Here is a 16,404-nt window from a genome sequence, read left to right as displayed (position 1 = left end):
ACTAACAACGACTGAAGGGTATCGTTCAACGTCAGATAATTGCAACCTATCCTAAAATTGCTACAGATTTCAATGCAGGGCCATCAACAAGTGTCAGCGTGTGAAGCATTCAATGAAACATCACCGATATGGACTTTCGGAGTCGAAAGCCCACTCCTGTACCGTTGATGACTATATGACACAAAGCTTTACGCCTCGCCTCGGCTCGTCATCACTGACATTGGACTGTTGATGACTGGAAACATGGTGCCTGGTCGGACGAGTCTCGTTTCTAATTGTATCGAGCGGATAGACGTGTACGGGTAAGGAGACAACGTCATGAATCCATAGATCCCACATGTCTGCAGGGGACTGTTCAAGATGGTGAAGGCTTTGTAATAGTGCGGGGCGTATGAATTTGGAGTGATATGGGACCCCTAATATGTCTAGATACGACTCTGACTGGTAACACGTACGTAAGCATCCTGTCTGATCACCTGGATCCATTCAAATCCATTGCGCATTCCGACGGAGTTGGGAAATTCCAGCAGGACAATGCGACACCGCACACGTCCAGAATTGCTACAGATTTGCTCCAGGGACACTCTTCTGAGTTTACGCGCTTCCGCTGGCCACCAGACTCCCCCGACATGAACGTTATTGAGCATATCTGAGATGCCTTGCAACGTGCTGGTCAGAAGAGACCTCCACCTCTCGTACTCTTACGGATTTATGGACAGCCGTGGAGGATTCATGGTATGAGTTCCCTCCAGCATTACTTCAGGCATCAGTCGAATCCATGCCACGTCGTTTTGCGGCACTCCTGCCTGCTTGCAGGGCCCCACACGATATTAGCCAGGTGTATCAATATCTTTGGCTCTTTAGTGTACATCCGTCGATGGCGTGGATATGTGCGAAGTTAACATTGAACCCAACCGTGCCGGTGCATCTAACAGTCAAATACAAACATTGTTTTGAACGTCCTGGTTTTCTGATGCCACCTCTGCGCTCCCTGCGTGTGGCTCTTCTATACATCAATAGGATGGCGCTCACGGTGACGGAAGTAGAGAGATAGAAGACGCTCAGCTGTCCTGTGCCGCACTGCCTGGCGCTTGTATGTAAACTGTTTCGATGATAATGAGAAGGGCGCCTGGCTAGCCATTAGACGTCACACCACTCCACCCCACATTACATCACACGACGCGCCGGCATGAGCCGCGCTGCGGCCAATCGATTGCGCCTGCACGCTGGACCAGTCCCACCGCCCAGCATGCTGCGTAAAGCGCCGCGCAGCCTCCTCACCGTGCCGCGTCATTAACGCCGCCTCATTAAGCCTTTCTGCACGCTCTCGTTGCAACACTGTCGCGGTCGCAGTCAACCATTTCACGCTCACAAAAAGTCAACCGTGTTCCGAACGCAGAGCAACAACAAAGACAAGGTACAGGCACATTCGTTGCTATCAGAATGTTTCGCTGTATCGTATCCTTTGGGGAAACTGACAGGTGTAGTAATAGAATATATGCCATTTTATTTCCACACTGACAGGAAAAAATCGCAACACCAAACTACACTACTGACCATTAAAATTGCTACACCACGATGATGACGTGCTACAGACGTGAAATTTAACCCACAGGAAGAAGATGCTGTGATATGCAAATGATTAACTTTTCATAGCATTCACACAAGATTGGCGCCAGTGGCGACACCTACAACGTGTTGACATAAGGAAACTTTCCAACCGATTTTTCATACACAAACAGCAGTTGACTGGCGTTGCCTGGTGAAACGTTGTTGTGATGCCTCGTGTAAGGAGGAGAAATGCGTACCATCACGTTTCCGACTTTGATGAAGGTCGGATTGCAGCCTATCGCGATTGCGGTTTATCGTATCGCAACATTGCTGCTCGCGTTGGTCGAGATCCAATGACTGTTAGCAGAATATGGAATCGGTGGGTTCAGGAGGGTAATACGCAACGCTGTCCTGGATCCCAACGGCCTCGTATTACTAGCAGTCGAGATGACAGGCATCCTCTCCGCATGGCTGTAACGGATCGTGCAGCCACGTCTCGATCCCTGAGTAAACAGATGGGGACGTTTGCTAGACAACCATCTGCACGAACAGTTCGACGACGTTTGCAGCAGCATGGACCATCAGCTCGGAGACCATGGCTGCAGTTACCCTTGATGCTTCATCACAGACAGGAGCGCCTGCGATGCTGTACTCAACGACGAACCTGGGTGCACGAATGGCAAAACGTCATTTTTTCGGATGAATCCACGTTCTGTTTACAGCATCACGATGGTCGCATCCGTGTTTGGCGATATCTCAGTGAACGCACATTGGAAGCGTGTATTCGTCATCGCCATACTGGCGTATCACCCGGTGTGATGGTATGGGGTGCCATTAGTTACACGTCTCGGTCACTTCTTGTTCGCACTGACGGCACTTTCAACAGTGGACGTTACATTTCAGATGTGTTACGAGCCGTCGCTCTACCCTTCGTTCTATCCCTGCGAAACCCCACATTTCAGCATGATAATGCACGACCGCATGTTGCAGATCCTGTACGGGGCTTTCTGGATACAAAAAATGTTCGACTGCTGCCCTGGCCAGCACATTCTCCAGATCTCTCACCAATTGAAAACGTCTGGTCAATGGTGGCCGAGCAACTGGCTCGTCACAATACGCCAGTCACTACTCTTGATGAAGTGTGGTATCGTGTTGAAGCTGCATGGGTAGCTGTACCTGTACACTCCATCCAAGCTGTGTTTGCCTCAATGCCCAGGCGTATAAAGGCCGTTATTACGGCCAGAGGTGGTTGTTCTGGGTACTGATTTCTCAGGATCTATGCACCCAAATTGCGTGGAAATGTAATCACATGTCTGTTCTAGTATAATATATTTGTCCAATGAATACCCGTTTATCATCTGCATTTCTTCTTGGTGTAGCAATTTTAATGGCCAGGAGTGTACAATTAATCTACAGTAATGAAATTACTGGAATTCATTTTTATAGGTAGTATATTTAAGTGTTGAACATTGCAAGGCGTTGGAAATGTGAAATTGTGAAATGATGGTTCGTTAAACCTGCTGCAGCCGCCACAATGTTAAATACAAGCACGCAAACAGGGGCCGGATGTCAGTTTGTTGGATGAAGTTCCATGCATGTTGCATCTGGTCGGTCAGTACAGCGACAATTAATACTGGTTGTTGAAGACGCTGGAGTTTTCGTCCGCTGATGTCCCACATGTGCTCGATTTGAGACAGTTCTGGTTATAAAGGAGTCGAAGGCAACATGTCGCCATCCTTTAGACCATGTTGGGTTATAACAGCGGTATGTGATCGAGCATTATCCTGTTGGAAACCACACCTGGAATGCTGTTCATGAATGGCAGCACAACAGTCCGAATTACCAGACTGGTGTACAAATTTACAGTCAGGGTGTTTGGGATAAGCACGACAGTGCTCCCGTTGTCATACTAAATTGTGTCCTAGACCATAACTCTAGCACGTACACAGACCCTCAACTGACCTCCTTCTAATCAACACACGGCCATCACTGGCACTTAGGCAGAACCACCTTTCATCAGAAAACACAACAGACTTCCACTCTGTCCTCCAATGAGCTCTCGCGTGACATCATTTAAGTCACAGATGTCAGTCGTTTGCGGTCAGTGGAACACACAGGCTACAGTGCATCTGGCTCGGAGCTGTCCTTGAAATAACCGATTTGTAAGAGTTCTGTGTGTCACTGCGGTGCCAATTGCTACGCAAATAGCTGCTGCACTTGTAGTATGGTACGCCAGAGCCATATGCCAAACACGATGGTCTTCTCTCTCGGTAGTGCTTCGTGGCCGTCCGAAGTCCAGTCTTCTTGTGACCGTATATTTTCGTGACCACCGCTGCCAGCGATCATGTGGCTACATTCTTGTGAAGTCTATTTGCAGCACCGCAGAATGAACATCCAGCTTCTTGTAGTCCTATCACACAACCTCGTTCAAACTCAGTGAGGTGTAGATAACGGAGGCTTTGTCGTCTTGAGGGCATTCTTCACTAAGATGGCTCACCACGTCCAATCTCAAAGGTAATTAACTCTCGCGACCATAGCAGCGCGTATTTAAAGCAAACCTGTTTTACATCCTCAAAGTGACGCTATTAGCACCACTATTATGCAAAATCGGAATAGACATCATCTTTCGGATGTAGAAACATGCCTAGCCTACCAACTTTCGTTTATGTCGTTCATCTAATTCTTGGTGTTGCGATTTTTTCCGTCAGTATATATGATGTGACAGCTACACTCCTGGAAATTGAAATAAGAACACCGTGAATTCATTGTCCCAGGAAGGGGAAACTTTATTGACACATTCCTGGGGTCAGATACATCACATGATCACACTGACAGAACCACAGGCACATAGACACAGGCAACAGAGCATGCACAATGTCGGCACTATTACAGTGTATATCCACCTTTCGCAGCAATGCAGGCTGCTATTCTCCCATGGAGACGATCGTAGAGATGCTGGATGTAGTCCTGTGGAACGGCTTGCCATGCCATTTCCACCTGGCGCCTCAGTTGGACCAGCGTTCGTGCTGGACGTGCAGACCGCGTGAGACGACGCTTCATCCAGTCCCAAACATGCTCAATGGGGGACAGATCCCGAGATCTTGCTGGCCAGGGTAGTTGACTTACACCTTCTAGAGCCCGTTGGGTGGCACGGGATACATGCGGACGTGCATTGTCCTGTTGGAACAACAAGTTCCCTTGCCGGTCTAGGAATGGTAGAACGATGGGTTCGATGACGGTTTGGATGTACCGTGCACTATTCAGTGTCCCCTCGACGATCACCAGTGGTGTACGGCCAGTGTGGGAGATCGCTCCCCACACCATGATGCCGGGTGTTGGCCCTGTGTGCCTCGGTCGTATGCAGTCCTGATTGTGGCGCTCACCTGCACGGCGCCAAACACGCATACGACCATCATTGGCACCAAGGCAGAAGCGACTCTCATCGCTGAAGACGACACGTCTCCATTCGTCCCTCCATTCACGCCTGTCGCGACACCACTGGAGGCGGGCTGCACGATGTTGGGGCGTGAGCGGAAGACGGCCTAACGGTGTGTGGGACCGTAGCCCAGCTTCATGGAGACGGTTGCGAATGGTCTTCGCCGATACCCCAGGAGCAACAGTGTCCCTACTTTGCTGGGAAGTGGCGGTGCGGTCCCCTACGGCACTGCGTAGGATCCTACGGTCTTGGCGTGCATCCGTGCGTCGCTGCGGTCCGGTCCCAGGTCGACGGGCACGTGCACCTTCCGCCGACCACTGGCGACAACATCGATGTACTGTGGAGACCTCACGCCCCACGTGTTGAGCAATTCGGCGGTACGTCCACCCGGCCTCCCGTATGCCCACTATACGCCCTCGCTCAAAGTCCGTCAGCTGCACATACGGTTCACGTCCACGCTGTCGCGGCATGCTACCAGTGTTAAAGACTGCGATGGAGCTCCGTATGCCACGGCAAACTGGCTGACACTGACGGCGGCGGTGCACAAATGCTGCGCAGCTAGCGCCATTCGACGGCCAACACCGCGGTTCCTGGTGTGTCCGCTGTGCCGTGCGTTTGATCATTGCTTGTACAGCCCTCTCGCAGTGTCCGGAGCAAGTATGGTGGGTCTGACACACCGGTGTCAATGTGTTCTTTTTTCCATTTCCAGGAGTGTATAAGTGCAGACGTTTCAGTTGGTGACTGAGAACAGGGCACTGAAAAACATTATACCAGTATCTACGTCTTTAACAATTATAGCTATTACAAGTTGGGTAGTGCCTCCAAGTACATATGACAAGAGCAAGCCATTATTCCTCACTTTCCCTGGGGAGCTGATCAAATGTTGAAGCATCGACGTATGAACGCAAAACGGTTAGCCTAAACTGACCGGCGTCGTCCACTTAGTGACGCAGTTATGACAGGGCAGAAAACATCAGGTAGTAAAATTTGTAACTTTGTGAGAAGTATGTTCGACGCAAGAAAAAACAACAAACACATTGATATGTGTACATATTAAGGTACCACACACAAAAATGTCTCCATATATGGAATCGATGAGTTCAGGAGGGCTGTATTCAATACCATGCAAGATTTCAGAGACCCCAAGAGACTAGGGCCCTGGGGGACAGACACAGATCAATCAACTATGCAGAATTGTAAAGCCACGTAACGTTGTTTGAGTCATGAAATGGGGTTGTTTGCATCAAGAGATGTAGGCCCACAAACGCTGCGACGACTTCTAGAGCACCACAGACTGCCAGCATGGCGACCACAGTCGTCGATTATCTTGACGTGGCGGCAAAGAGGGGCTCGCTGACTGGGCTTCGGAGCGTTACCATGTCATCTGTTTTGACGAGTCCGGATTGTCCATACTGCAACAAGATCCAGGTGCAGAGACTCCAAGAACAATAAACGGCCGGCCGTTGTGACCGAGCGGTTCTAGGCGCTTCAGTCCGGAACCGCACTGCTGCTACGGTCGTAGGTTCGAATCCTGCCTCGGGCATGGATGTGTGTGATGTCCTTAGGTTAGGTAGGTTTACGTAGTTCTAAGTCCAGGGGACTGATGACCTCGGATGTTAAGTCCCATAGTGCTTAGAGCCACTTTTTGAACAACAAACGCTTCCATAGTAACAAACGGAGTTTACCTAGTATAACTTAATCTCGCTTAGTCTGATGGTATAATCCAGCTTCACCTAAAGGCAGCTACTGGCTGAACAGTCTACGAGCTTAAATAAGCCGCTACTTTGTTGTTGCTTAAACCCACCAATCAAAAAACAACAGTTAAAGCATACATACGACGACTTACATGACTATAATACTGAAAATAATAGAAGAATGGAATGGTCCTGCAGCAGTTCGAAAAGCAATCCAATGGATGCCACGTCTAAGCTCAACACAAATATCCACTGGATGTAACTTACGGCTTCTACACGGGATCATTTGGTCATTCCTCATCACCATTACAAACCGAGTGTTTGTATGGTCTTATTGTAATGGTAACTAGGCAGTTTCGCTGTTGGAAACTTTTTGTGACCATTTATCCACTTATGTCAAGCCATCCTTGCATATAACAGAACGGATCCATTAATTTGTGGTTGATTGTACATGAGATGTCGAGTGGCTTCCGCTATTAAAACCACTTTCACTACCGTAAGTGAATGCTTTAGTTGAATTTGGATCGACTAGTACAAGCAGTGGCAGTACACAATCCGATTTTATTGGGAATTAGGAATTTGTGGTAAGGTCTTATGGGACCAAACTGCTGAGGTCAGGCCTACACGCTATTTAATCTAACTTAAACTGACTTATGCTAAGGACGACACACACACCCACGCCCGAGGGAGGACTCGAACCTTCGACGGGGGAAGCCGCGCGGACCGTGACAAGACGCCATTAAGCCACGCGACTGCACCGCGCGGCGATTTTTTTGCTTCGCTTCTAACGACAAACATAAAACGAGTGATGTCTACCCCATCAGTATAATGCAGTGATTTTATAATGCTAAATGTTATAAATTCCACACTATTTTAATAATCCGTGGTACAATTACACCGACTGTATCACAGTCTTTACCAGAAGTTCCTCAATTACATTAACATTGTTGGGTGCCGCTCTGTAATCCAGATTATTGAGATGGATGAGGTAGATGCACCAGTCAGGAAACCTGAAAGACTGAGAACTTCAGAAAGACCTGAGAACAGTCAGTTGATTACGCACACGCATAGTGATCATTGCAACAATGGGCACTGTGCATAACTCCTCCTGTACTTACATTTAGACTTCGGTGACCTAACGTGCCTCTGCAACTTTAGCACTTTGAATTTCCCTACCAGTATTATGCTAAGGCCTCTGACTCTAGAGGTGATTTTTCGGAAAAGAAATGAGGAATCGAGGACAATGTTCGATATCCTTACTTATTTACTTTAGCAGACGTTTCCACTTATCAGCAGTTACCTGTTCTCAGATGCCGTGAACTTCTATCCTGCCAATCTTCTTCCGGTGGGCGTCTCCTTTTCATGGCTTTGGCTGTAGTTCCTCACCACTCTGCCCTTGGCCTGCTGCCGTTCCTCCTCCCTGGCGGACTCCAGTTGTGCGAACACTGCGGCCACCGTCGGACATGTCACTACCATCTCAGTTCTCGAGCATCAGTCCTTTATGTAACTGCTTCCACCGCATCCATCTCCATTCTTACATATTTATTTCTCAGTCGGTCCAAGTGGTTCGCTCTCGTATTTCGGGGTAAGGTGTCCATTTCTACATCGTAAATTTCCCCTTTTCTCTCTCATTCAGTGTCCTGCACTCAGAGCCGTATATTAGAATGCTTTCGGCCACAGACGTGGGACTACTGTGTATGTGCCGACTCCGAAAGACACCATTACTGATCTAACACCCGACCTCGCGTTACTTATTCTGTGGAATTTGTCCAAGTCACACTATCCAGTGTTATCGATTAGTGAACCTAAATACTGAACACTTCCACATTTATTATCCGGACGATATCAACTCGCAAGGGGTTGCTACGCTGACTGGTGACGGTCTTGATGACAAATAGCACACTAGAGTTCTGCGGAAGTGGTGACAGATTTAATTTCTTTTCCTATCTAATACTAAAAGACTAGGATGAAACTCGTAATGGAGCAACGCAGAGTAATGAGCACTTTGTAATATAAGGAGACAGTTGTTGACGCTTTCATCATATATATATATATATATATATATATATATATATATATATATAAAATATCTGTTCTATATATACAGAACGAAAGCATCGATATAAAGTGGGGGGTTGGCTTTAGAATATCTTCCAGGAACTTGCAGTTCAATGAAACATATCGTCTGAAAAATATTCGTCCGAAAATTTGAAAAGTGTATGTGTCATGCAATTGATTTAGGGGGAGTCGTATGGTTCTATCTCAGCCATGTTAAATTATATGATTTTAGGAACATTTTTCTCCCTAACCAATTGACGTATTATTATGACTTTTTTGTTGTGTTCCTTATATTTTTATCTTCATTTTAAACTTATAAGTCTCAAAAATAGTAAAAACTTATATTTAAAAAAATATTTTTAAGGTAGCCATAAAAACGGCATTTTTTTACTTTAATTAAATTTATACCATAGTTCTTTAAAATATATTCATATTTCCTCAGTTTAAATCAACAACTAACAAATAAGGAACAATTTTAAAAAATTCAGGTTGATAACATTAATAGTAGCCAAGAAAAATGTTCCTAACCATTGAAAAACACAGTTATCGGGAAACGCAAATAAAGATAAGCCTATTAAACAATGATTTTATTCTTGCTTTAGTACAATCCGACTTCATATGAAGGTCTATCTGGATCTTCTAGTTCTTCAAACTGGTTCTCAATTTCTCTTCTTGCTTGCTGTGTGGCATGGTGACACTTTTTCTCTATTTCTGTGACAGCTTTGTCCGCTTTCTTAATCCGGAGTTCGTCATCCTTTTTCAAAACAGCTCTTGCCTGGAGATAAGCCTAGATGACCCAAAATTTTACTCTTTGTTAAATTTCCTTCATTGAAAATTGTAATAGCTTCGTACACTCCCAATTGAAATGCAGTCATCAAAATAAAAGTTGCTTTTGGTAGCCACGACCATACAACATTGTTGAACGACTCTGACGGATTTTGCTTTCAACCATCTAGGCACTTACGCAAGATTGCCAAGTCTCTAAATATGGGTTTTATTTGTTCCATGACAGGGAAAGGAAGATGAGTGTGGTCATTGTGATCATAAGGCACATTTTTCTCTTGCGCTTTTCGGAATTTGCACCAACTTGTCTCACGTTTGGGGCATAGTTCGTGTCCAGACGTGTCTTCGTTGGTATCCGTCAAATGAAAAAAATCTGCCCAGACTGCTGCCTTCATGTCCTTTAGAGTTTTTATAGCATTCCTTCTTATAACTAGGCCATAATATTGTTGTGTTTGATTTATAACATCACCATTAAGGCGGCCACGACCCACGATTGTTTCGCAGTCGGAAAGTTTTGTTTTCATAAGTTTATGTTTCAATGTCCTGAGGCGACCACACATCCTCTTCTGGGCGTAACCGCAACATTCCAGTTTGTCAATTGAGAAGTAGGGACCATATGGATTGGCCTCACAAACCTTAGGGTAAGAAGCACTGTCCCTGTCTCCTAAATAATCCTTGTAGAGCACTCCGTATTTCGGCAGCGATTCTTGGAACATTTCCACAGCTCCTTTTACCTCCATTCCTCCACTTACTCCAGAGTAGTTAGCTAGGCAATCAGCATCATGATTGTTGGTCATTCTATTTTCGCATCTACAATACTTGGATCAAATTTTAACATCAGTTACTGTGGTGTCACCTCCAGACACCACTCTTGCTAGGTGGTAGCCTTTAAATCGGCCGCGGTCCGTTAGTATACGTCGGACCCGCGTGTCGCCACTATCAGTGATTGCAGACCGAGCGCCGCCACACGGCAGGTCTAGAGAGTCTTCCTAGCACTCACCCCAGTTGTACAGCCGACTTTGCTAGCGATGGTTCACTGACAAATTACGCTCTCATTTGCCGAGACGATAGTTAGCATAGCCTTCAGCTACGTCATTTGCTACGACCTAGCAAGGCGCCATTACCAGTTACTATTGATGCTGTAAAACATGTACCGTCAAGAGCGATGTTCACCAATTATGGATAAAAGTTAAGTATTCCAGCAGCTACGTATTATTTTTGCTAGTCTCATTTCCCTGTCCTGTTCCAGACCTCACGCCAGCCTGCATGAGCTTAAACGCGTGCCTTTCGGCTCCCTCATAGTGGATTGGCTGTCTTGAAAATCCACAACAAGTTACCTTGCCCTTGTTTTCTGCCATTGCAGTTACAATTCCATTGACAATTCCTCTACGTTGTCACGATCCGTCAAATGTTGCTGTCAAGTCTCTATTACCATAATTTTCACCAACACTTTCTTCAACAGCAGCCTTCATACTCTCTTCACAGACCTCTTTTGCAGAATCTCGAAGCATCTTATGTAATATTTGAAAGCTGGTGGAGTCGGCAAGTTCATTACACCGTAGAAAGTTTTCGCCGCTTCTTCACCTTTTCCAATACATCGGAATGCGTAGGCTAATCGAACATTCCCTTCTGGTTGTTGAGAATCTGGTAAGCATGGAGAATTAGTAGTGGACACTTCAAAAGAACAGTCACTGCTCTTTGTTACTACCGGTACTTGTAAGCCTAGTCTGGTTCCAGTAGATACGGTAAGGGATCCTTTGCGTTTTTCGCACGCCGCAATTTGGCTAACTAGGCTACCTAAACTGTTGATATTAACAATATCATAGCAACCTTCTTCTTTTACATATATCTCATATTTGACCAAGTTACGGGCAAGCTTCTTAGAAGAAGAGCTTGTTTTAGAAGCACAAGCATCTTCAGTACTAGAACTAGGCCTTGGCTCACCTGAATTTCCACTTCAGATTCACCACGATGCAAAAACTGTTTTTGGTTACATCTCCCCCCACTGAACTTAAGTTTTCTTTTCTTGTTTTGTATTAGCAGCTCTTTACATAATTTAACTTACTTGCTGAGATCTAAACACTGAAATACGAATATCGTAAACAAAGTTCACTTTCAATCACAACAAACAAAGAACTGGAAACAACAAAGTAAACTGGCAGCTGTTTTCATCATTGTTTCCGCCAGTATTCCATCAGTGTTACCAATTAAGCTTTCAAAGAAGTAGTCATTAGAGAGTAAAAAGAGGGTTGACTTCATGAAAAGTGTGCGTTGCAGGGTTTTATTAAAACGATTGTAAAATGGAAACCACTCAACATACATTAATAAATTTGGTATCAATTTAAACCCAAATATATGCATAACAAAAAAGTGCAAGAAATAAAAATCAAAAATTTTGAACCAAACAACCATTCGACTCCCCTTAAGAGCAATAACAGCTACAAACTCTTACATACTACAAGCATGACACCAGTGAAAAAAGTTTCCCTGTATCTTACAATGTTGACAACCTTGTAATTTAACGGCCTAAAATAGAAGTGTGGACTCATCATTATTAGTGTTTCACGTAGCACTACGACTGTGAACACAGATCTGCAATCTATGGCTATGCGAGCAGGTAACTGAGAAGGAATGCGGTTTCTTTCAGTTGTGTCTCTTTAGGGTCAGGAAAGACAATGTACCTATTGTTATTTTCCTTAGAAGAGGATCTCTTGCTCTATCTTACTTTACTCAGCTTGCTGGGGTTTGATAGTTCTACCTGTGGACTCAACAACCACGTTGAGTTTGTCGTTGGCACTAGGTTGGTCAAATTTTGGATGGGCATCTGTATCAGTAACGTGTGTCCAATAACATATGCAGTCAGCGAAATATGCGGCCAGAAGAAGTCAATAAACGTTCATTAATCCCCTTGCCTGAAGTCTTCTCGTCTGGTTGAAGAGACGGGTGCTCTTATGTCATATACTGATGAAGATCTTGGGGAAGATCAGTTTGGATTCCCTAGAAATATTGGAACACGTGAGGCAATACTGACCCTATGGCTTATCTTAGAAGCTAGATTAAGGAAAGGCAAGCCTACGTTTTTAGTATTTGTAGACTTCGAGAAAGCTTTTGACAATATTGACTGGAATACCCTCTTTCAAATTCTGAAGGTGGCAGGGGTAAAATACATGGAGCGAAAGGCTATTTACAATTTGTATAGAAACCAAATGGCAGTTATAAAAGCTGAGGGGCATGAAAGGGAAGCAGTGGTTGGGAAGGGAGTGAGACAGGGTTGTAGCCTCTCCCCAATGTTATTCAATCTGTATATTGGGCAAGCAGTGAAGGAAACAAAAGAAAAATTCGGAGTAGGTACTAAAATCCACGGAGAAGAAATAAAAATGTTGAGGTTGGCTGATGACATTGCAATTCTGTCAGAGACAGCAAAGGACTTGGAAGAGCAGTTGAATGGAATGGATAGTGTCCTGAAAGGAGGATATAAGATTAACATCAACAAAAGCAAAACGAGGATAATGGAATGTAGTCGAATTGAGTCGGGTGATGCTGAGGGAATTAGATTAGGAAATCAGACACTTAAAGTAGTAAAGGAGTTTTGCTATTTGGGGAGCAAAATAACTGATGATGGTCGAAGTAGAGAGGTTATAAAATGTAGACTGGCAATGGCAAGGAAAGTGTTTCAGAAGAAGAGAAATTTGTTAACATCGAGTATAGAGTTAAGCGTCAGGAAGTCGTTTCTGAAAGTATTTGTATGGAGTGTAGCCATGTATGGAAGTGAAACATGGACGATAAATAGTTTAGACAAGAAGAGAATAGAAGCTTTCGAAATGTGGTGCTACAGAAGAATGCTGAAGATTAGATGGGTACATCACATAACTAATGAGGAGGTGTTGAATAGGATTGGGGAGAAGAGAAGTTTGTGGCACAACTTGACTAGAAGAAGAGATCGGTTGGTAGGACAGGTTCTGAAGCATCAAGGGATCACCAATTTTGTATTGGAGGACAGCGTGGAGGGTAAAAATCGTAGAGGGAGACCAAGAGATGAACACACCAAGCATATTCAGAAGGATGTAGGTTGCAGTAGGTACTGGGAGATGAAGAAGCTTGTGCAGGATAGAGTAGCATGGAGAGCTGCATCAAACCAGTCTCAGGACTGAAGACCACAACAACAACAACAACAGATGAAAAGGACCAGAGATTCCTGAAGAAGAAAGGTTCTGCAGTCAGAACTGCAAGTTACTTTATTCACTGTCGGATGCAATAAGAAAATGTTTATTTGAGACCAGGCCTTTTGAACTACAATGTAAAACATCAAAAGGAAACAAATTACAATCACAGAATTTAAAAGTTTCTTCTATTCTACTTAAAAGACCCTGTTCCATACACATGAATCCTCATATGGCCATGTAATGTGCAAAAGATGTATTCTCATACTAAGCAAAAAGCCAGGGTTATGCCCATATATAAATAACATAAACTGTATATAGCTCCTCTTCCCACTGCAAGCACCATGTGGGCTTGCTCTCTACACTGTGAACAAAATATGACAACAAATCTGTTACATACATAAAGCAGACTGTAAGTGTGTGTATCTGGAATCTCCTTCGAAATTCCTGGATCGATTTCAACCAAATTTCGCATCGAAACAGCAGGCTTCACAAGTATCAGCAATGTGGGGTTTGTAACCTCCTGGCTCCAATAGTAGCAGACATATTGGCAGCAGCATGTTTTTTCAGCCCCTGGCATATAGGCTTCCTTGCATGACAGTCACACTGGGAACAGTTTTTACCACCAAATTGACCTGCTTTGCAGGGCAACCTACATATAAGGGTCAGGAACATGTCTTCCAGGCCACAAAATGTTGGCAGCCCTGATTGATGGAGTAGTATTGGTCTGTTTTATGGGCCAGCTTTACATGGCAGCCTAGAAGTCAGGGGAAAACAAATGGTTTTCAGTTCCTAATATGTATCCTACCCTGCATGACAGATGTGTTGTGCGAGTAGTATAGAAATTTATTGCAGGGGCTACACAAGCCAGTCAGTATTGGTGGGGAGAAGTTGAGACAGATAGAGTAGGGGATGGACAGAGCACTTGGCAGGAGGAATCGGACAGAGAGAAAGGGGGGTGGGAGATGCATGAGGCAGATGGAAGGTGTAGAGGGGTGGTGGGCAGGTGGAAAAGTAACAGGGAAGGTGGAGGTGGAAATAGAGAGAGGGGGAGAATATGGCGAGAGGATGGGGTGAGGAAAATATGGTCAGAGATAGGGGTGTAGAGGAAATAGACAAAAAGACTGGGAGAGAGAGATGAAGTGACAGAGAGAGTGATAAGGCGAGACAAATAGAGGTGAGAGGATGTGGCGGACAGACAGAGGAAGGAGTAACACTCCGTCACATACTGCTGTTGTAAGACGTGTTGCCTTGGCCTGCTCGATCACCAGATTTGTTCCCAATCGAGCATGTACAGGACATCATTAGACGACAATTCTAACGTCATCCACAAACAGCATTAACCGTTCCTGTATTGAGCGACCAAGGGCAACAGGCGTGGAACTCCATCCCATAAACTGACATCCAGCACGTGTACAACACAATGCATCCACGTTTGCATGCTTGCATTAAACAATCTAGCGGTTACACCGGTTATTAACGTGCTATCATTTCACATTTTCAAGCCTTATCTCGCGCTTTCATTAACCTGTGATCTTGCATTGTTAATCACTTAAATATGTTTCCTAGACAAATGTATTCCCGCAATGTCATTACTCTCCATTAGTTATTTTTAGATGTTGCGAATTTTTTTTACGTCAGTGTATGTGCCGAACTCGTATGTGGGCCGCGCCTTTATTTTCAAGTGGAAGATAAATGGATTGTGAAACTACATTTCAAGTAAGCTAGCTCCTTTTCCAGCAGCAAGATGTTTATGCTGTCACTCGCGGTGCTGTGGCGACGTCACTCTTAGGGGCAGCACGCTGCCTCAGTTCGTGCACGAGGTCGAGCGTTGAAGGTAGACGAGAACTGTCTGGGTGCAGGTAAGCCATGATTTAGCGAGCAGCTAATTTACGGAAATAGTGGGCTCTAATTTCACTGTGCGCGGTTTTCATACATCCAACATTACTTGTCCGAAATATTTTTTGCTGTTGGTCACACCCCGAGTTCTTCCATGTGGGCAAGTCCTCAGGCAAGCAACTGAGAAGTATCTTGCAGTGAACATGAGTTGTAATTACCTCGAACTCCTTGCAATTTTCATATTATATTTATCCTTTACACTACTTTATTTTCCTCAAGTTAGTTGTGAAATTTTGAAATTTGCACGTGTAAAATTGTAAACCCTTTTAGCAAACTACCTTTGTCAGTGGAGAATGCGAGTTCAAGACCCCTATGAGCGTTCCTTCCAGATCCCTGTCCCACTTCGGTCCGCCCCTGCCTGTGGGAGCGCAGCGAGATGCAGCGCCTTGCGGCTGGCGCCCGTGGCGGTCCGCCGGCCGCCCACGCGCTGCGTGTCCTCCTAGCTGACTGGCTGGTGGTCTGCCTACGGTCCCCACAGTGATGCGACGCGAGTGTACTCGGCGTGGCCGCCCGCTCCGGCAACACTCGTCATTACGTGCTCGGCTAATTATAATAATTGTGGCGCTGTTTAATTAAACGGCGCTCCGATCCGCTGGCGGGACCGCCCCCCTGCACGCCCGACTGCGCCCGAATGCGACCGATCGCACCCGAGTGGTGGGCCTTCATCACTCCATGCTGCCCGTCCCTGCTGCCCTGGACGTAACGCTGCAGGCTCGCACAGGAACACAGTTCCCTAGTGCGGAAGTACCGAATACACAAACTGTCGCATCGGCACGAATCGTGGTTACGAATTCTTCACGTGCAAGGAACTTCCATCACAGCG

This window comes from Schistocerca cancellata, chromosome 7, assembly GCF_023864275.1.
Source record: "Schistocerca cancellata isolate TAMUIC-IGC-003103 chromosome 7, iqSchCanc2.1, whole genome shotgun sequence".
Lineage (NCBI taxonomy): Eukaryota > Metazoa > Arthropoda > Insecta > Orthoptera > Acrididae > Schistocerca > Schistocerca cancellata.
The sequence above is the reverse complement of the archived record's forward strand: the minus strand, read 5'-3'. Positions refer to the sequence as shown.